Here is a 20,754-nt window from a genome sequence, read left to right as displayed (position 1 = left end):
GGGAGAAGAAATACAGAGGAAACGTCAGTCAAGGATCTTTTTTTTTTTTTTTTTTTTTCAGTCAAGGATCTTGATACAGATTTTGGTCTGAAGTCGTCTCTTAAAATGGCATATGATACGTGTGTGTGTATTCAGATCTACACACACACACACACACACACACACTGTACTCCAAAAGGGAGAAACAGAAGAAAACAATATTCAGAACTGCTAAAAATGACTCCAACAATATCTTCATTTCTCAGTGAGCTCCCTAAAGTGGGGACAGGGGTGCCATCCCTGCTCACACTCTGACAGTACCTTAAGCATCCCCCAGAAAACTCGAGATTGACCAGGGGGAGCCATCGGCACCTGTGAGACCACAGTAGGATTGCAGGGTACTTAGAACCGGGGAGCGGCTGGCACGAGGGGGTGTGCTGGGGGGGGGGGGGCGCTGACTCACCTGCACAGACACTGAGTATTTATCAAGCAGAAGAAAATGCAAGGCTGTCATTTGTCATCTGCATTATGTCACTCACTACCCAGGAGAGTTCTTTCTGCTGACAAAGACTTCATAGTAAATGACTGGGAGGGCAACCTCTCCCAGCCCCCGAAAAGCTCCTAACTGTCCTTCATCAATCACCAGGGGAAGGGGCGCTTCCTCCGGGCGAGGCTTGTCCCTCCGTCCGGCCCGTGTCCTCCGCGCGCCAGCGCCTAAGGGGACAGAGCCCTCCTTCAACTGTCAGCCCAGCCTCACTATTATCGGGACCTGGCGCAGCGCCGCCAGCACCGAGGTTTTGCCGCAGCACATCTAAACCTGCAAAGCAAAATGATTGATTGGCTCTGAAGCTGGGGGTTACAGGCTACCCTTCCACATTTAAATAAATAAATAAATAAATAAATAAATAAATAAATAAATAAATAAATAAAAAAGATCTGGAGGGGAGGGCTGCAAAATCTTTGCAAATCTGCCCAAGAGGAGACCTTTGAAAGGGTTAGAAGAATGCCCCTTTCACTTTAGAGCACCAACCTGCTGAAAGCGTTTCTCTTGGACTTGTGATAGCAAGCTCATTAAAAAAAAAAAAAAAAAAAATCTTTCTTTTGGATGTCATGAGGGAACGTCTGCATGGGAATTTAGGCCGCCCTAAAGTTAATTAGATAGCAGCCCGCTTTGTCAGCCACTCTGTCCCCACACACCTGAGGGTCTGTATTTTGAATTGCAACAATAAACTGGCATCAGATAAATAAGCATAACGAATTAAGTGTGAGAATTGTATGGCAGAAGAAAAGGGAGTCCATCACTCATTTCCATGCCTTAAATTCTGGAGGGTGACATGGGGCAGTGGGAGAAGAAAGAAGAAAGACTGTGGACTGTTTACCCCAGCCACACACATTATTTTGTTTTACACAAACACACACACCCCTATTATTTTAAACTTTATGAGCTGTTTTGTAAACACTTCTAATGCTTTTCACTCTGCAGCCTGTAATTACTTTGAGAGAAAGACAGACAGAGAGAGGGAGAGAGAGGGGAAGGGAGACACACTCTATAAGAAATAGATTTTAAACCAAAATCTAGTGCTGTAGGAAGGCAGCCTGATTGCATTATCTGCAGAGCATCAAACCAACCACCTCAGATTGATCCTGTGGCTCTGAGAAAGTCAATACACAAGGTTTGGTGGGGGGTTTGTTTTTGGGTTTTTTTTTTTTTTTTTTGGTAATAACTCAGGCTTATTTCAGTGATTGCTGTGCATGCTGAACACTGAAAGCCAGCAATTGTTCTGCACTGACTGTTTGGTTTCTGTGCATTTGTTTCAAATCGTGAGAAAATTGATACAAGCAAGAAAGACAGGAGAAGGAAAGAAAGAAGTCACACAATGGCTGTCTCCAGCAGGGCAGCAGCAGGCTAAACAGTTACAGGCCGACATGGGTCGGTCCTCTAAGTAGCAAGAGTTTGCTCACCTCTCAGAGTCTGCAAGGGTGTGTGAAGGGAGAGTGAGCAGGAGTTGCTTGCATCCGCTCTAGTAATAAGCCAGCCTCAGCTGACAGCAGTGACCCGGAAAGTACAGTCAGACTCCTGGGGTCGTGCAAACAGGAGCATTCGGAGTTTAAATAATCAGCCACACACACGAAACTGAAAATTCTTCACAATTAAGATGCTGATAACATTCCCTGGAACCCAACCAACATTACTGGTTATTCTTTTCTTTATCTTATTTATTTTGTCTCTTCCTTTAGGAAAAAGAAAATTAGCCATAATGATACCTTGAATAAACTACATTGAACTGCATTGAAAAGCGTTTCCTAATGAAGAAAAGGGACAGCCAAGGAGATGCATTGTTTTTCCCCCTCTAAAGTGACCTTCTTTACAGAGTTAAAGGTGCAGAGAAGCCTGAATTTTTTTTTTTCTGCCACAGTTTATTATCGATTCAGGGGGTGCATATGGAAACATGGAGAAATTGAATGGTGCAGAAAACTGGACTTTCAGGCAGGTCTGACCAGCAGGAGCGTGCTATCTTCACCCCATCTGCCTTCACTAAAACACAAAACACACCATTCTGAAAAACCTGCACGCAGACAATTCCTCATTCAAAAATGACTTTTTAAAACCTGTCATCCTCTCACTGTCTGGCTTCCAGCTCCAGAAGGAAAAGAAGTAAAGAAGAAGAAGAAAAAAAAAAATTGACAGACAAATGCAGAACTTGACAAAGGAGACAAGGATGCAATGTTTGAATTGGATACTTTGTGGCGGACGACAAGTGTCCTTAGAGACTAACAATTTGTCCTGAGAAACAGTAGAAAATGAGAGAAATGGCAAAGGGGTGGGGGGGTTCCTCACACACCCAAAGTGAGCTCGTGGAACGGTGTTGTATTCATGAATCAGGACCAGAATACAAGCTGCCTTTTCTTCAAGCCCTAAAATGAAAACACCAATTGTAGCTATGGCCAGTTGATGTGGAAAGTTTTTTTAGGGCTTTGTTTAGGGCAGTCAAGCCAAACTAGAAATGTGACATTAAGAGTTTCAAGTCACATATAAAGGGGAAAAAACACAACAGAAAGACTTCAAGCCAACTGGACGGAAAGTCTAGCTCACATTTGCTCATGGAGCAACACTAAAAACGAAATCGTTGCCTCGGCAGGTAGATGTCTGGCCTCACCAAGGTCCCCCGTCTGGGCAGTTGGTGCTGAGGTATTGGAGGTGACTGGCAACATACTGAAAGGGTCCTGCTTTGTCCACTGTGGTGGGTCTCAGGGTGTAACCCTGGACTTTTGGGAGTCCCTGAGATCCTTTCTGGGGAGAGGCTAAGAGGTCAGCACTATTTTGATAAGAATAGTGACACATTTGCTTTTTTCACTTGGTTGACATTTGCACTGATGGTATAAGAGCACTGGTGGATAAAACTGCTTTTGTCCAGATAAAGAGAGCATCACATACACTTAAAAAAACAAAAAGAACAAACCCAGTTTCATTCAAGATGTAACAGTAAAACGACTAATTGTACTAATTAAATTTTGTTGCCCCTGTAGGTCTGAGATAGTTCAGGAACAGCACTTGTATGACTAAATTGGAGGCATAACTAGCCACTGCTTTTTTTGCTCTAGGAATGCTATTTTTACTTGGAAGAATTATTTCGACTTGGGTATTTGGGAGACATTTATTAAGGAATAAATGAAATGAGACTGTCATTTCAAGGAAAACAGCTGACAATATTTGTTGTATGTGTTGCCACTGATAGAAATCTAGCATCCAAGCTAAAATCAGAATTTTGAAAAACTTGTATCTGCCACCATGAACTTGGTAGCTTTCCAATATGTAAAACATTTCAGTGACATTGATGTTGATATTAACAAATGTTATTTTTTGATATTGAAAAATGAAATGTGCCAACATTTAGTATATTTGCATAATTCAGTGAACCAATGTTTCCTAAATGACCAAATAAAATGCTACAAAATCATAAATAAGCAAAAAAAAATTTCAAAGTGCCATATGAAAATTTCATTGGATTTTAATGAAACAGAATATGAAAGCTCATTGATGGGGTTTCAGATTACTTGGGACAACTAATCGTTAAGAAGTCACCACTTGTCAAGTTTTGGCATAGTATCAAAGGAGACCTATAAGTGTCTGAAAAAGCCATTAAAATACTTTTCCTTTTCCAAGCACTTATCCATGTGAGGCTGAATTTTATTACTATATTTAAGCCAAAACAATATATTTCAACAGATTAAATGCAGAAGTAGATATAAGAATCCAGCTCTCTTCTATTTAGATAAATATCTATAAAAATGTAAAACAAGGGAGTCCAGGTGGCTCAGCGGTTTAGTGCCGCCTCCCTTCCAGGGTGTGATTCTGGAGTCCCAGGATTGAGTCCCACGTTGGGCTCCCTGCATGGAGCCTGCTTCTCCCTCTGCCTGTGTCTCTGCCTCTCTCTGTGTTGTCTCTCATGAATAAATAAATAAAATCTTTTTTTTTTTAATGTAAAACAATGCTGCTTTAGTTACAAATATTTTTTTTTTGTTTGGAAAATAGAGTTGTTTTTCACAAAATATATCATTTAACATGTAATAGATTTATTATTGTTATTTTCAAAAGAATTTAAAAATATTTTTTAAATCCTCCAGTTTCATTTTTTTAAATTTATTCATTTGCGAGAGAGAGAGTATGAGCAGGGAGGTAGGCAGAAGGACAAGCTGACTCCCCATTGAGGGGCTCAATTCCAGGACCCCTAGACCATGAGCCCAAGTCAGATGCTTAACCGACTGAGCCACCCAGGGGCCCACCTTAGTTCTATTTATCAGTAGCTATAAGCTACAGAAACAATGGCTCTTGAGAGTCTTCAATAAATTCTATTATTATAAAGGGATCCTGAGCCCCAAAGTTTTGAGAACTGCTGGCCTGGCATGTACCTGGTACCATAGTTAAGCCCAGATTTTCACCTCCAAGTCTGTAGATCTGGCCCTATTCACAAACATATATGTTTTTTTTGTCCCTTAAAACCCTGAAACTGTCCTAAGTTCTTTTTTTTTTTTGTCCTAAGTTCTAAATGCCTAGTATACATAGAGGTTTTTGATGAGTGATAACACCCTGTATTTTGTTTGTTTGTGTTTTAATCTGAGGATAATACAGAATTTTACAAATGAATGCTTACAGATCTAAAGTATGTGAGGGACAAGATCAGAACAACCCACTTAGCACAGAAATAGACCTCTCAGGGATGGGGTAAAAGAATTACTCTAGTAGGAAACAATGTCACCCCATAGTTAGGGCAGAAAAAAAAAAAGGGACAGCACATCCAATCCAAACAGCAAGAGAGATTAGGCCAGCATTATGCAATTATTCAAAACTGAATTTAGCCAGAACACACTTAGTTTATCCTAAGAGTGAAGTAAAATAGGATTATACCAGCCAGAAGCTGGTATCTGCATTCTGCCCCCTCCACCCACGGCAAATCTATTTACTCACAATCTAAGGGTGGGTTTGGCTTTCATGTTTCCCATTCATTATTTTTTTTTCTCTAGGGGAAGTCTTCAGGATATGCTATCTTCTTTATAATATATATGAAACCATGAAGGAGCTAATTTCTTTTTTCAAAAACCTCATTGCTGGCAAAGTTCATCTACCGTTAATCCCCAGAAAGCATATTTCTTGATCTAATTTATTGCAACTCCAAGCAAAGGAGATAGACCATAGTCTCCTTCTGGTGCAGTAACATTTTTATACCTCTGTAATAATAAATCTCTTCCAACAGCCAATGACAGCTGAAAAGCATGCATCTCTGACCTGGAGCACCTTTGGGGAAATACTGGGCTAAATGATGAAATCCTCCTCCAAGAATATTTGCTTTCCTTCCCTTTCTCCCTTTCTACTGTTTTTTCCCACCAATGTGTGAATCCTGAAATTGAAAGGAACCTTGAATAGCCATCTATTCACAAAATTGTTAGCGTTGGTTGTCCTTGGGGTATGGTGAGGGAGGGGAACAGATTTTGTTTTTATTTCATTCATATCTATATTAGATGTTTTTCAATGGTCTGTTGCATCATAAAAATAGAGATAAAAAATTTAAGTTTTCTACATTTTCCCTCTGTCTTCTCAGGGAGGAAGAGAATAGATAGAAGGAGCACTGATAAGCATGAAGTGAGAGGTTATAGCAAGAAATGTACTTTTGAGACTCAGCCCCACAAAGATAGAAACTAAAACCAAGGGCATTATAGAGAATGCAAAAAGTCCAAGACTAAGGTTTATCCAGCTTCTTTTAAATAGGAATTAGCAAAACAAAGGAGAAGAGTAGTCTAAAAATTATTAAAAGAGCCAAAAGGATCTGATATTTCTCAACCAGATGCTGTGAAGTGTCTCAAGAGTCTGATAATGGTCACTAGGTTTCAGTGGCGGCAGTGAGAACAAAGAGATTATTGGAGTTCTCAAAAAAAAAAAAAAAAAAGGAAAGGGAGCATTGGAAATTTCAGTTCAAGTGAGCCTCGTGAAAGACAGCAATATCAAAAAAAAAAAAGAATTACAAATGTGGTCTTAGACATCTTAGCTAAGTCTTAAAGTATATGGCTTATTACATGAAATTTTATTAAATTAGCCTTCAGTGTTATGTATTTATGGCTCATTTATTTATTTATTTATTTATTTAAAAGATTTTATTTATTTGAGAGAGAAAGAGCAAGGGGGGAGGGAGATAATTCCCAGCAGACTCTGCACTGAGTGCAGAACCTGATGCAGGGATCCATCCCACGACCCCAAGATCATGAACTGAGCTGAAACCAAGAGTTGGAGGCTTAACCGACTGAGCCACCCAGGCTCCCCTATAGTGTATTTATATTTAAGTATCTTGAGGTATTGCATTAGTTAGTAGAAGTGGTTTGTTGTGATAACAAATAAATTCCAACTATCAATGGCTCAAAACAATAAAAGTGTATTTGTCACTCATACTACAAGTCACAGGGTGGTGGCAGGAAGCTTTGCTTTGCCCAGTCATGCATGGACACAGGCTGACAGGGGCACTGTTGTCTTGTCACTGCCTTGGACCAGGAGTGGCAGAAACAAAACTTGGAGAATCTTGCAGGAGAGCTTTTCATGGCTCCAACTTGCGAGTGACTCAGAGCATACCTAACATTTCATTGGCTGTCATTGTCACATGGCTCCACCCAGCCACAAGACGGGTGAAAATTTGGTGGAGCAGATGAAGTGTTTGCTGAACACTACAGTCTATGCCACAAGCAACAGATTTCATCAGCACCTTCTGTATTTATTTTGTTTTCTCTCTCCAGACACACACACAGGTGTGTGCATGCACACACATGCTCGTACTTAAGATATGTGTATAAACATACTTAGACGCACACAGACACATATTTCAAGTAATGAAGAAACATCGTCTTTGTAGCTTAAAGTTCAACCATTCCTGGATCCTAACAATGTACTTTTTAGCAGATTTATAGATTTTTGGGGGGGCATGCTTCATTTTAGTTTGTTTCCCTTATGTACATAATCTATCACAATATGAATTTATTTGAAAGTTCCATAATTCTTGTAATACATTTAAGTTGAAGAAAATATATTTTTAAAAATATTTTGTTTATTTATTTGAGAGAGAGAGACCATGAGTGGGGGTTAAGGATAAAGGGAGAGGGAGAAGCAGGCTCCCCACTGAGCAGGGAGCTCAATGTGGAGCTCAATCCCAAGACCCCGGGATCATGACCTGAGCTGAAGGCAGATGCTGAACCAACTGAACCACCCAGGTGCCCCTGAAGAAAATATTTTTTAAAAAACAATTAGATGTTGTATTTATATTTCAAAAACGTTTTTCTAGATATTTTCCTGTAGTTATAATCTATGTGAGGAAAGAGGAACACCTGACTTAACAAAATAAATTAAGCCCCAGTCAAAAGAGTTCCACTGGCCCACTTTCTATGCCATAAAGCTCCCCACCAATATAATGCTTATTAACATTTTCTAAGGTTTTCAATACAGCAGAGTGGAGTTACAAGTTCCTTCTGAGGGATCCTGCTGGCCTCACACGGAGTGATGACCAAGAAAGAGAGTCTGGGAAACAGAGTGTGAAAGATGAATATGCATTTCAAAACAATGCTTGTTCTTGAAGACTTAGGGCCAAATATGGAGAGTAATCCCCACCCCCCAAATGTATTATTTACAGGAGAACCTTTTAAAAAAAATCAGATGTTCATATTTAAATCAACTCCTGTGCTCAGAGACATTTTCAAGAAATCTATAAATTCAGATTAATTCATGTATTGAGATTTCAAAAATACTCCTTCACAAATTGTACTAGGAACTACTAATTTGAGATTTCTTTGTCTTACTGGCTAAAGATGTGACTCCAAAGTCTTTTAACGCCAATATCATCTTCAACATGTGTTTTATATGTCCCTGAATCCCTTATACTAGGGTTAGATTCTTGTCTCTCCTTTACTTGTACGCTTACCTCTAAACAACTGGGAAGCACAGCTGTGTATTTATCAAGTAAAAAGAGCAACTCTACTTAGGTTTCAAGTGAAATTCAGGCCTGAGATCATGGAAAATACTATCACATGAGGACACATTGAGTAACTAATGGGTTGATCTAGGAAAATTAATTTATTAATCTTAGCCATAATGAGTGCCTAAAGCATATGATGAATGCAAATTGTCTATTCTTGTTGACATCCATCAGATATATGGCATTCAAAAAAAAAAAAAGGTATATGGCTTTCTTGTCTAATCAAATGCATCTACCTATCCTCAAATCATTATCTGGACCTACAGAGATTTATCAGTGTCTTCAGATTGATTAGCATGTGAAGAGTACAGTAGGAGATTTTTAGAACCATAAAGTCACAAACATTGACTGATTGGAATGATGCTCCTCGCATCAAAGGCCTGTAGAAACTTGAAACCTAAAATATGCCTTCTGTCTTAGTTTGTTGTCTGGGCAGAAGCTGAGAAAAATTTTAGCTAATAAAAACTGACGTTTGGCTCTATTGTTACAAAAGAGTAAACTTTATGACATTTTAAGCTGAAGAATTTATCGAATGAAAAATTTGAGTCATATGATCACCTTGAACTATTATTTGTCAGATTTGTAAGACAATCTTCCAGAAATGGCTGAGATTAGGATTTCTGTCTATGAATGTTTGGGGTGAATTTATGTTATTTTCACTGGAGGTCCTTTCCCTTTCCCTTTCCCTTTCCCTTTCCCTTTCCCTTTCCCTTTCCCTTTCCTTTCCTTTCCTTTCTTTCTTTTTCTTTTCTTTCTTTCTTCCACTGGAGGTTCTTTAAAAACAGATGTTTACAGTTGGACGAGTCCCTTTAATTTCATCTAGATCATAAATACCCAATGGTGTTCCACCTCCAGAATTTATTTTCTAACTACTCTACTTTGTTTTAAACCTTCATTTCTCAGCACACACAAGAACGGCACTTGTCACACAAAGGAGCTGATATAATTAAACCAGATGATGTGCCCCACAAGTAAAATCAGCCATTCATGAAAGCTGGTCACCAGAGGCCATTTCAAACAATGCATATTTCAAAGTAATCTAAAGTAATCCCTTCTCTCTACTGATTTGGTTTCCATGAAGTCTTAAGCACATGTGTGCTGCAAAAAGGAGGCTTATTAAAACCTGATGTGATATTAGAGATTATAATGCAACAGAGTTGGGCTGATTTTCATATGAGTCCTCAAAAAGAAAGCAATTTTCAATTATATTTGTAAGTTTACTAAAAATATTCTCCATACAAAAGTAGATGGTGTTTACTTATTAATTAAGAAAAAAAAAAAAAAAGAATGGTCCCTGTTATCTGAATGGAGCTTAAATTTATATATAAAATTGGTATGTAAAAGTGGAGGAGAATGTGAAAATCAAGAAACAAAACAGGAGCACAGAGAAAAGGAGGGAAAAATAAAACAAGATGAAATCAGAGAGGGAGACAAACCATAGGAAACAAGCTGGAGGAAAGGGGGGTTTGGGGGATGGGATAACTGGGTGATAGACATTAAGGAGGGCAGGTGATGTAATGAGCACTGGCTGTTATATGCTACTGATTAATTACTGACCTCTACCTCTGAAACTAATAATATGTTCTATGTTAATTAATTGAATGTAAATAAAATAAAATTTTTTAAAAATGGAGGAGAAACTAAAACAGTTTTCACTGATGGACAAATAGGCAAAGCACAGCAAATATCTGCAACTATGCGTACCGAGGAGCTTGGACTGTTTAGGAAATTCTTTATAAAGTTGTGAATCTCTAGCATATCATTCTTTTGGCTCACCATGGTGAAACATTATCAAGATGTGTCAGAGAACAGCATTCGGCAATTTTAAAATATTGGCTGTTGTCGTTTAGTACAACTGGATTCTTACAATTACTGAGTAAGTCTGGCTGCGGTTGGTTTACCAACACCTCCAGACCTGGAGAATCTCTGGAGATTTGATTTGTTTGTTTTTCCTGATCATTTTTCTATTTTCTAATTGTATAGTTTGACTTTTGAGCAATGTAGGGTGTGAACTGCATGGGTCCACTTATACATAGATTTTTTAAAAATACAGTACTGTAAATGTATTTCCTTTTCCTCATGATTTTCTTAATAACATTTTTTCCCTAGCCTGCTTGATTGTAAGAATACAATATATAATACATATAGCATAAAGCATATGTGTTCATTGACTATGTTATCTGTAGGACTTCTGGTCAATAGTAAGCTATTAGTAGTTAAACTTTTGGAGAGCCAAAAGTCATACTCGGATTTTTGACTGTGCAGGAGGTTGGTGGCTCCAACTCCTGAGTTGTTCAAGGGTTAACCGTATTTACTTTCAATCATGGGTGAAAACATAAAGGATTAGATTCGATTATATTTCCAGTCCCTCCACTTCAGGATCTTCTGCATACAGCTCTAGATCCTTGAAAAGCACGTCAAAGAAAACATGTAAATGATCATCATCTGGTTTATGAAATTAGCAAAAAGCAACACCCTAACACACAGAAAATGTGCTAATCCTCATTGGAACACTGCTTCACAGACCCGATCGTATATGAGAGAGATTAGCAACTGCACGTAATGGAGTTGATACACAGGACAAAATCTATAAAACACACTGTAGAAATCTTAGTTTGAAGATGTTATGGACTGAATGTTTGTGTATACCCTTCAAATTCATATGTTGAAATCCTAACCCCTAATATGGTGATATCAGGAGGTGGGGCCTTTGGGAAGTAATTAGGTCATGAAGGTGGAACCCTCCAATGGGATTAGTATCCTCATAAAAGGGATCCCAGAGAGGTCTCTCACCCCCTTCCCTGTGAGGACACGGAGAAGAGGACCATCTGTGGACCAGGATGTGAGCTCTCACCAGACACTGAATCTGCCAGCACCCCGATCTTAAATTTCTAGCTTCTAGAATTGTGAGAAATAAATGTTTGTTATTTAAACCCGCTAGGGTATGGTGTTTTTGTTAAGGCTCAGATGGGTGGGCTAAAACAAAAGGAGTCTTAAAGCTCATCTAGATTAACTTTTAACTAATGAATAAAACTTCTCTAGGGCATCAATGAAAACATTCCCATATGGGTAACACACAACTCACTAAGCCACCTGTGTGGTTTAGGGCAGCATTTAAGCTTAGAAAATTCTCTCATTGGGATCTCTGGGTGGCGCAGAGGTTTGGCGCCTGCCTTTAGCCCAGGGTGCGATCCTGGAGACCCGGGATCGAATCCCACGTCGGGCTCCCGGTGCATGGAGCCTGCTTCTCCCTCTGCCTGTGTCTCTGCCTCTCTGTCTCTCTCTGTGTGACTATCATGAATAAATAAATAAAATCTTTAAAAAAAAAAAAAAAAAAAAAGAAAATTCTCTCATTGATAAAGATCCTGTCCTCCTCTCTTCTAAATGTTAATCATGCTTTAATCTACTGAGCTACACAAAATAATTCTATATTCTTCTCTAGAACACATGATTTAATATTTAAAGATGGTTTCATCTGATTTCTGAATCTTCTCCTCTTAAAAAACATATTTGTGTGGTGGACAGATATGGGAGAGCAGTGGAAGGGGGTTATTTTTGAGTCTGGCCATCCCTTGGTTAAGTACTGGATTAAGAGATCCAATAAAGTAGTTGTACAAATAAAAAGCCAATATAGGGATCCCTGGGTGGCTCAGCGGTTTAGCGCCTGCTTTTGGCCCAGGGCGTGGTCCTGGAGTCCTGGGTTCAAGTACCGTATCGGGCTCCCTGCATGGAGCCTGCTTCTCCCTCTGCCTATGTCTCTGCTTCTCTCTCTGTGTCTCTCATGAATAAATAAATAAAATCTTTTTAAAAAGCCAGTATATTTAATGCCTTTCTGGCTCAAAGGAATTTTGAGTGCTACACTACTAATCAATGCTTTCCAAATTCACTAAGGAAAATTTCCTTATGTACTATTCCTTTCATGCTTGGACTAAATTCAACTCAGAAATCTTCCCAAAAATTTATTTTTATTTTTATTTATTTATGATAGTCACACACACACACACACACAGAGGCGCAGAGACATAGGCAGAGGGAGAGCAGGCTCCATGCAGCGGGAGCCCGACGTGGGATTCGATCCTGGGACTCCAGGATCGTGCCCTGGGCCAAAGGCAGGCGCTAAACTGCTGCGCCACCCAGGGATCCCTTTTCCAAAATTTGCATTATTAACTTGTAATCAGTTTTATTGGAGAATAAAGTCAGAAAAGAATGATGAAGATCCAGGCTAAGAGTTATAATCCAAGTACTGGATTTTTTTTTTTCATCCCTTGACAATTTAGTCATTGATTTCTCTCCAGATTTTGACGAAGCACTCCTTCTAAGAAACATCTTAGGGGAACTCTCTTACACTGTTGGGGGAAATGCAAACTGGTAGAGCCACTCTGGAAAACAGTACAGAGGTTCCTCAAAAAGTTAAAAATAGAACTTCTCTACGACTAGGTGTTTACCTAAAGGATATAAAAATGCAGATTCAAAAGGGTACATTCACCCCAATGCTTATAGCAGCATTATCAAAAATAGCTGAACTATGGAAAGAGTCCAAGTGTCCAATGACTGAGGAATGGATAAAGAAGATGTGGTATATGTATATATAATGGAATATTACTAAGCCATCAAAAAGAATGAAATCTTGCCATTTGCAATGACATGGATGGAGCTAGAGTGTATTATGCTAAGCAAAATAAGTCAGTCAGAGAAAGACAAATACCAAATGATTTCACTCATGTGGAATTTAGGAAACAAACCAGATGAACATATGGGAAGAGGGGAAAAAGAGAGAGGGAAGCAAACCATAAGATACTTTTAATGACCGAGAACAAACTGAGAAACTGAGGGGTGATGGAGAGAGGAGGGCTGGGGATGGGCTAAATGGGTGATGGGTATTGAGGAGGGCACTTGTTATGATGAGCAGTGGGTGTTAAATGTGAGTGATGATTCACTAACTTCTATTTCTCAAACCAACATTACACTATATGTTAACTAACTAGAATTTAAATAAAAATTTGGAAGAAAAAAAAGAAACATCTTTATTACATTTGGTTCCCAATTTCAGAATAACTGGAAACTTTCAAAGAGCCAGGCAAGAGAAGAAGGATTATTCTACCATTACACAAAGGGCCCAAGCTCAAGTACTTAAATCACAAAGTAGAGCAGGGTTCATCATAATCACCTGGAGGGCTTGTTAATTATTCTAGTATTCCCAATTCAGGAATGGGGCCTACAAAATTGCATTGTTTTGGGAAGTTCCCGGTGATGCTGATGCTGATAGTACTGGCTTGGGGTAGAGCAACTAATCTACTAGCACTAGCAAAAGGAGAGATACTTGGAGCCAAGTTTGGGGCAGGTCTTTCAAGTCTTATCATGAAGGCAGACCTCTCCGACTTTTGTATTGCCTAAGGCAGCTGAGCATTCACCAGCCAGGGCTATTGATATTGCTAATTATTTCATGATGATAGGACTCTCTCTCTCTTTTTTTAAAAAAGATTTAATTAATTGATTAATTAATTTTAGAGGGGGGAGGAGCCTAGGGGGAAGGAGAGGGAGGGAATCTCAAGCAGACTTTGCCCAACACAGAGCTCAATCCCATGACCCTAAGATCACGACCTGAACTGAAACCAAGAGTCAGATGCTCGGGATGCCTGGGTGGCTCAGCGGTTGAGCATCTGTCTTTAGCCCAGGGCATGATCCTGGAGACCTGGGATGGAGTCCCACTTCTGGTTTCCTGCATGGAGCCTGCTTCTCCCTCTGCGTATGTCTCTGACTCTCTCTCAATCTGTGTCCCTTATGAATAAATAAACAAAATCCTTAAAAAAAAAAAAAGTCAGACGCTCAACTGACTGAGCCATCCAGGAGCTCCTGACAGGACTCTTTTGTAAGATCATCTTTCACGATGCTGAGGAGAAGGCAAAGATCCCACATGCTCAGACTTCAGTAGGCATGGACAACAGAGAGAGTTTTCCATTGGAGAGCATTAAACTGCCCTCAGGAATAACCAGAGGTGGCTTTCAAATGACCCTCTGATATCCTTTCCTATATGTTCTCTTTCAACCTCTGAAGAAGGTAGGTCCCACAATTCCTTGGCATACGGGAACTACTGGTGTCTGACAGTGGTCCAGCACAATATTAAAGTTTGTCACACTTACTAAACCATTGCTATGCCAAAAGATAGGTGTACGACCACTGCATTGTATTTCAGAGCTTTACATAGTTATTACTAGCAATTAAGGAGTCAGAGCAAGTTCTTCGCTTTCGTTTTAATGAACCACTCCCCTCAATCTAGTTTTCCAAATTCTGTCCAGCTATCTCTGCCAACCACCCAGTTTGGGCCTCTTACCCCATCTATCACCTCTTCTTTGGGGCACTGGCCAGCAGAAAGATGCAGCAAAAAGTGAACTCTGTACGACACAATGTGATCCAAAAAATACACCAACCCACTGTGATTTGCAGGGCACCTTAGGTGGTCTAGGGACCCCAAGGTGAATTCCCCTCCCCACTGAAGGGAGTTGGGGAGATTGGACAGAACCAACCCGAGCAAAGGGCAGGGGAGCAACCTTCCAAACCACTTTGCAGGTCTTCATTCTCATAGTGGCCACTTCTCAGGAGACTAGGTCATCCCAGCCGAGAGGGGAACAGGAATTTTAGGAGTCTGAGTTTTCCAATTGTCTGATTTCAGGGGGTACCGTCCACCCCTCTGTGGACCGCTGTGGGGACCAGAGCACTATTGGGAAGTGGCACATCTTGAACTGGGTGCCTTCTCTCCTTCAGCCTCTCCCGCCTCACCCCTTCACGTTATTGTCTGCTGCTGCTTCATTCCTCAGACACCACTGCCCTGTTATCTCCCATGCCCTGCCCTGACTACTTTCTTCACTTTCTTCTTCCCTCTTGCTCTCCTGAGTCCCCAGATTTCTTCCATTTCCAGCTTGTGGATCAGACTCGACCATTTATCAAGAGGTGACAATTCTAGCGACTATCTGTGAGGCGGTTACCAGGTATTAAGCCTTTCATAGTCGCCACTTCACTTGATCCCCACCACATCTCTGCTAAGTAGGTACAACTCCTACTCATTTTTTTTTCTTTAAATGAGGAAACTCAGATTCAGGCTGGTTATGGAATCTATCCACGATGGCTCAGCAAGGGGCAGAACTGGGGCCACCCCACACCAGAGTCTTTGTCGTTAACTGCTCTGTTTGGATTTTTTCTCTGAAGTCTTTTCACTGTAAAAGATCTTGTACGCCTGAAGAATTTTGAACTGGCAAAATTAATGGGGAGACTTGTTTTGGGTGAAAATGGGTGTCAGGTGTTGCTGGTATTTCTAGGTGCTAGCCATTGTGCCTTACAGTACTACCCCAGGGGAACACAACAGGGCATCAGCATTGCGGCCACACACAACGTACAGGCCCCCTTTCACCTTACAAACAGAAGGGGACCCCTCAGAGCTCAGTAAAACAAAGAGTCGTTGCTGGGTGAGACAGTGGCCTGGCGTGGCTGAACATGAATATTCAAGACCACGAGTCACAACTCCATGAATTCGAGGGTCTCCTCTATTTGTATTTAGCATTGTGTTGTTGTGAGACAACTTGCCATGATTAATTAATCCTTAGTGCCGAGGCAGAAGGTGAAATAATTTGTGCACAGTCACGCAGTTGGTCATTCTCAGGCTGTGAGTTAGTACTGGACTGCTTCGTTTTCCAGAGACAGAAAGAAGATTGGACTTGACTTTCTGCTTTTGTGTCTGTGATCCAAGAGATCCATCCCCCCAACCCCTGAAATTTTCTAAAAGGAGGGCAGGTGGCTGCCAGCTGTCCTTAATCCACACCCTCATGACATCATCCTCAATATCTCCAGTCCTTGGAAATTCCACCCACTGAGATCCCACACCCCCAGCAGGCCTTGTGCCCCAGCCCCAAGGAGGCCACAGGAGCCCTCCCGGAGGCTCGGCTTCCTGGCTCGCTGGGTAGAAGAAGCACAATCTGGTTCATATATTGCACGTGGCTGCTGGTGACTGTTTCCTCCAGTGCAATTTTAACTGAGACTGTTCACAGTAATACCTCAATTATCTATCACAGTAGGGGGAAGGAGGATCTCCAAATACATGAATTTTCCTGATACCTTCCTTTAACTATTTACAGGGAGAAACTTAAAACAAACAAACACAAAGGAACCATTCTAAGGCACCTAATTTGCACAAAGAACTCCCAAAGCTCAGTGGCTTATAACAGAAAAGGATTATTTCTCCCTGCGTTAGTGATGTGGTGTCCACAGAGGGTGGTGCTCAGACCTGCACCACGTTGTGGCTCTTTGGGTCTTCTTTTTAAGACTCAGGCTGAGGCAGCAGCTCCTGTGTGAGACACACCATTCTCATGATCCACATCAGGCGCAGGAGAGCTGGCAGAAATTTGGAATGTGGCTCAAAGCATCTGCTCGGACTTGGCATCCAGTGCACCTGCTTATATGCCTTTGGCCCAAGCAAGCCATGTGGTGGACTCCAGGATGGGTGGGGACATGTTCTGCTTTCTGGGCAGTTCTACAAGTTCCACGCAGTGGGCAGGGGCGTTGAACTCTGTGGTCACTTCTCTGGTGGGGACGGGTGGCAATAATTGGGGATTATGATTTAATCTGCCACATACACTTTCAAAAATTAATTACATATTTTCTAACCTTCAAAGAATATGGGGTATGAGATCACCGTTTTCTTTTGTTTTATGGCTCTGGGTCATCATCATTAACATAGACATTGCCTTTTGTCTACAATTCAGACTTTCCCTAAGGGATGTGAGGATGTGAAAAGCTGTTTGACCAATACCTAAAGGACACAGACTGATACTGCTCAGAATTGCTTATGAATGCTTTTCACAGTATTGTTTTCACCTCCTTTGCACATATGACTTCTAGTTGCTGTCAGTGTATTTATCTCTTACAACTCCATTTTCTTCTCATATGCTAGGGAGGTATCAGGAAGATGGCTTGTTTGACCTTGTTAGATCTGTGTTTAAAGAGTGAAGACATAGGGGTCCCTCTCAAGTGCAGTATGTTGGATTTAGTGCATGGGTGCTGTGCTTCGTGGGTTATTAGATTCCTCTTTGTTTTTGCCTGCGTCTGGTAGGTTGAGGGTGTGGGATACATGAAGTTAGGGAAGAACTGGCCTTGAATGAAGTTCCACAGGAGAACCCCTGTTTTGCCATTTTCCATATATAACAAGAATTCTTTTCTAGATAGTTGACTAAGCATTATGACTACCTGCCACTTCTTGATCAATTCCATTCATTTTATTTTCTTAAAGATTTATTTATTTGAGAGAGGGGGCAGAGAGAGAGAGAGAGAGAGAGAGCATGTGCATGCACATGGTATGTGGCACACCACGTGCACATGGGTGTGCAAGTAGGGGGAGGGGCAAAGGGAGAAAATCTCAAGCAGACTATCCACTGGGCATGGAGCCCAACTCAAGGCTCAATCCCACGACCCATGAGGTCACAACCTGAGCTGAAACCAAGTCAGATGTCAACCCACCGAGCCACCCAGGTGCTCTCCTATTTATTTTAATTGCCCTACACATTATATAAGCAATCTTTTGTAGAACCCCTGCTTCAGGCACTTAGTTAGGCATTACTGGAAATAATGGATGAATGAGAAAAGAGCCCTGCTTTCAAACGGTCAGTTACATACCATGCTAGGTATAATTTAGTTTTGGAAGGCAGGCATCTGTCATCTTTCAAAAGGCCCAGAACTCCCTAGAATGCATATGCTATTCACTTTGGGTTTTTATTACCTTGAACACCACAGTGGAGTCTGATGTTCACCTTTTATGGATGAAAACAAATGCCCAAAAGCCATATTTGCCAGTCAAGATAGATGAAAGTCAAATGTTTCCAACCTGGTTAGCGGGCAATTATTTTTTAGCTAATAAGTATTTAGTTATCCTCTGAATGCCTGACCTTATGTTGATAATAACTGAACCATGAATAAGATTTTTCATTTGCTTAGCTGTTTTCTTGTATCTCAAGTCCTATTAGGAGATATATTTATTTTGTCATGAATAAAATGACTCCTGTGTTCAAAATGCATCACAGTTCAGGAAAGACTGTCATAAATGATCAAATTTGTTCTTCACCAGAACTTAATAGGAAGGAAGAGCCAGCACTGCTACTCCTTCTCTAATGCAATGCTACCCCCCACAGGAGGTTCACAAGGCTGAAGCTAAAACTCACCACACATTCAGGTCTTCTGATTCTGCAGCTAGTGGCTTTTCCCCCTAATAATCCGTTCTTATCTCATTTCACTTCATTATTTTATGAATAATTTCCAACGTGATTATCCATGGACATACATGTAAAAATAGAAAGACTAAGGTAATGTGCAAACAGGCAAAGAAAAAAAATACCCTTGCATGAGTTTTAAACTTAGTTAATTTCTTCTACAACTCAGGCAAACAGAATGTTGGTATTAGGTTTGTTTAGTCTTTCTGCACATACCCACCCACCAGTGAAAATGGAAAGAAGTTAAGAATGTCCCTAGTAATAGGAATAGAGTGAGCTAAAGTATTAATGTTGCTTTCTAATAATTTTAGCAATACTATTATGTGGATCAGAGTATTCATAATAGAATCGTAGGCTTAAAAAATATGGGAAAAGCATTTTTTGATAAAAATATGTCTATGTGATAATTTGGATTGAATATCTTAAGGATTAATAGCTTTTTTTGGATTAAGAGCTTTTTAAAAATTTTATTTATTCACTTGAGAGAGAGTACATGAGAGAGAGACAAAGAGCAGGAGTGTGGCGGGGGTGGGGTGGGGGGGAGGTATAGGGAGAAGCTGAGCAAGGAGCCTGACCTGGGGCTTGATCCCAGGACCCTGAGATCATGACCTGAGATGAAGGCGAACACTTTAACTGAACCACCCAAGTGCCCCTTAAGTATTAGTAACTTGAGGAAAGTCCTAAAGATATGTTGGTTTTTAACATTTTAACAGTCTTTTTATAAACACATACCAGAAAGCTGGATTGATTACACTGCTGAAAAAACCATTTGTAAGTGATGTTAAATTCGATGAAACAAGAAAAGACTGTGTGGAAAGCGAGCACCTTCTCAGGGAATGGCGGCTGGAAAACTAGTGTTCCAGGTAGGAGTCATGGGAGGGGGGGCAGCAGGATGGGACAGTTATTCCTGGAAGTTCACCTCACCTTGAGTCATTGCTTTGTCTTGACCACAGGGATGAAGGAAGAGGCCAAAAAAACATTCCATACAGTGATGACAAGGTACAACGTTTCTTTATTTTGTCTCTGGTGGCAACAACTTGTTTTCCTCCAGACAAATTCTGAGCTCATATAATTTGTTACTATGTGTTGAAAGGAAAAAATATATTTTCATTTTCGACTGATGCAAATAGCCCTAACTTATTTGGCAAGGACTTTTCATTGTCTACCTCATTAGCTTTTTCATTTATAACAAGATCCCGATTTTATTTGAGTGGCAATGTGCCCAGGTTAGGTGACATCACTTAGCCTCCCTTGCAGCTCTATGTGCCCATATGACTGAATCTTTTCCAATGGGATGTAATGAAAGGGTTGTGTGAGACTTCTGGGGGTTTCCATTCAAAATTGTGCGTAGCCATCTGTCATATAACATGGTCGGAGCTTCAGTGGTCATCCTTGGACTATGAGATGCTCTCACTGATGGAATGTTCCATGGTGATGCCGAGAGAGAAAAGAGGCCTGGGTCCCCAGTGACTATTGTCCCAGCCCTGCCAGCCTGACTGAATTTCTTTTACTTGAGAGAACAAAACCTTTTGTAGCTAAGGCATTACTTTGATTTCTGCTATGTGTAGTTGAATTCCCAATTACATCTAACTAACTGTGTTGTTTTTCTCATTCTACCACCATCCTAGATTTGAAATGTTAGGAAAACATGGCCTTTTAAATCAAACCAGAAGAATTTGGTTTATATTCAGAATAGAAGAAAAAAAAAAAAAAAACCTGTGGTTAATGAGCGATTTAAAGACACAAAGAACTACACAAATAAATGTGTAATTACAAAGTATGGTAAGTGCTATGAAATCCATAGGGGCAAGTGAGAACATGATATTCTCTCAGCAGGCATTAAGCTCCAAACTAATATTTAAGGCAGTGTAAGGTTTCTGGGTCAATTAAAGAATGTTAGAAATCTCTCATTAGCTATGAAAATGAAAAACAGAAATGGATTCTTCTATCCTTTGGTAATTTCCCAGGGTTCAAGTGGATTTTATTACGGTACAAATTGCTCTTTAGCTTCCTAAAAA

At 40.4% G+C, this 20,754-nt stretch overlaps 1 protein-coding gene across 15 annotated transcripts in view; it reads right to left on the bottom strand.

Moving 5' to 3' along the window:
• The window catches only part of SULF1 (sulfatase 1), a 175,553-nt gene that overhangs the window by 82,216 nt on the left and 72,583 nt on the right, over positions 1-20,754 (bottom strand). The window contains exon 1 of one of the 15 annotated variants that reach the window (XM_025477936.3): positions 1,942-1,960. The exons of 13 other annotated variants lie outside the window; for them this stretch is intronic. The gene's annotated coding sequence lies outside the window, so the exon portion shown is untranslated. Of the gene's footprint in view, positions 1-442; positions 667-1,941; positions 1,961-20,754 lie in introns of those variants that run through there. One more of the 15 variants, XM_025477935.3, reaches the window with a different exon arrangement.

The sequence above is a fragment of the Canis lupus genome, chromosome 29, assembly GCF_003254725.2.
Source record: "Canis lupus dingo isolate Sandy chromosome 29, ASM325472v2, whole genome shotgun sequence".
Lineage (NCBI taxonomy): Eukaryota > Metazoa > Chordata > Mammalia > Carnivora > Canidae > Canis > Canis lupus.
The sequence above is the reverse complement of the archived record's forward strand: the minus strand, read 5'-3'. Positions and strand labels throughout refer to the sequence as shown.